The sequence below is a fragment of the Dendropsophus ebraccatus genome, chromosome 5 (genome assembly GCF_027789765.1).
Source record: "Dendropsophus ebraccatus isolate aDenEbr1 chromosome 5, aDenEbr1.pat, whole genome shotgun sequence".
Taxonomy (NCBI): Eukaryota; Metazoa; Chordata; class Amphibia; order Anura; family Hylidae; genus Dendropsophus; species Dendropsophus ebraccatus.
In genome coordinates this window covers 105,461,784-105,463,999 of record NC_091458.1, presented here as the reverse complement: position 1 = coordinate 105,463,999, position 2,216 = coordinate 105,461,784, and positions in this window count along the sequence as shown.

Sequence of the window (2,216 nt, the reverse complement as noted above, 5' to 3'; positions counted from 1 at the left end):
TCTATGGTTCTACGATTTTTTTTACTATGTCTGTCTGATGGCTGTTTTTTCATTGACTTAATGCAGCACATTATTAGATATCAAATACGACTTTGTTTTTTTTACCAATTGTACTGTATTTTGCTTTTATTTTATGGTGTGGTTATTATTTTAGCTGTGACCTAAAATAGATCTGTCAGCTGCATCTTGTAGGATGTTTCTATGAAGCATGGAGAAACATTTTGAAAACTAATTGAACATTATCTGAATCCTTCAATTCAGTCTTTGTAGTCCCTGGGATTTTATATGTGTATTTTTTCTTATGCATGATTTATGATGAGTTTAATGTGTGTTTTATTATGAGTATTAGAAAAGTAAAAGACTTAATTCCATGTATGTGACCTGTGTATTCTAGACAGACCCTGCACAGCAGGTATACAAGTAGAAATGGTGGCTGCTTTCACAATGTGGAGGATCCATGCACAGGCGAATTCCGGTTAGGAGTTGTTTGTATATGCAGATAAACTGCATAATGGCTATGTTTTGCTATGTGTATGTGTATTAATTACATCACATTATTATGACCACTTCCTACCTCCCACATACTGTAGGCATCTTGAAAATGTAAGGTGTGTGACAGCCTTACACACAATTCCTCATTTCCGTGTGAGAGAGGAACGTCACCTACAATGGTGCAACCGACATGCTACAATGGAGCAGTTCACTGCCAAAATTAGGCATGTGTATAAATCAACAATTCGGCAAACCCTACTGGTCACTGCATATCAGTCATTGAACAGATGGCATTGGCATGTCAGGCAATAACCATTAGAAAACAAACACCATTCAACAATTACTGGAAGAATACAATCTGGTGGTGGCAGAATTATAGTCGGGGGGATTTTTTGTGGCATTCTCTGGGCCCACTTCTTCATGTGGGAGCACTTACCCATCCTTGCAGATCACACGCATCCATACATGCTGACTATCTTTGCTGGGGTGAATGGGATCTTTCCGGAAGATATTACTAGAGATGAGCAAATCACCCGAAGTGAAACGCTTCATTTGATCGGCAAGCGGCTCATCACCCACCTGCCTTTTAAAGGGGTTATCCAGCGTGGGGGCACTTTTTGGGGGGACCGGGGAGGAGGTGGCTGAAATAAAAGACGTCCACTTACCTCCCCGATTCCAGCGGCGGGTCACTCATCGCGGCCCTCCGGTATCTGACGCCGCCCGAGACGCTACGTCTAAGGGCCGCTCAGCCACTCAGTAAAGGAGGCGGGATCTGAGCGGACTTCAAACGGATCCCGCCTCCTTCACTGAGTCCCCCAAAAAAAGTGCCCCCACGCTGGAGCACCCCTTTAACTCTGCTCTGCTGCCCCTCCCCAGGGGTTGGGAAAAGATGGATCCAGTCCTGGGAAACTTCTCCCAGTTTCCCAGGACTGGATCCAGCTTTTCCCAACACCTGGGGTGGAGTGTCAGGGAGCGGAAAACAGTTGAAAGGCAGGTGGCTCATAAGCCACTTGCCGATCAAACTAAGCGCTTCGTTAGGTGATAAGTGCCTGTTTTCCTCATCTCTACATATTACGTTACATGGTTGCAAATGTCTGACATTGATTGGAAATGCATGACCAAGCTTCAAAGTATTACCCTAGTTCCCTAATTCCGCAGACTTGAACCCAATTGAGGTTTGACCACCTCAATCATTGTTCTTGTGCTAAAAATCCTCCACCACCCACCCTCCAATCTGGACCAACAGTTACTCTAGATATTATGGTCCTTTTACATGGAGCGATAACTCACCCAATTGAACGTTTAAGGATTTCAAGGTAACAATGTGTTTTTTATCACGATCAGCATTTAGTCGTAACGATATATCGTTGGCAAAAATCGTTATTGGGACCCTTTTTAAGCCCATTTAACACATAGGGTGAATCGGTGAAAGACTGTTTAGATAAAGCGATCTGCTAATTTTAAGTGATTGCCCAACGATTATTTAAGAACATGTGGAAAGAACAAGATGAACGATTTCTCGCTCGTCGCTTGATCGTTCACTGTGTTTACACAAGCTGATTATCGCTCAAATGCGATCGTTATCGTGAAAATCCTAACGATAATCGCTCCGTGTAAAAGGACCATTAGCTGGTGATAATAACAATGTGTCTTAACCATATATATTTATCAAAAATCTCCACACCAAAGTCTTTTGATCCAGCATAAAATTGCACTCCATGTTT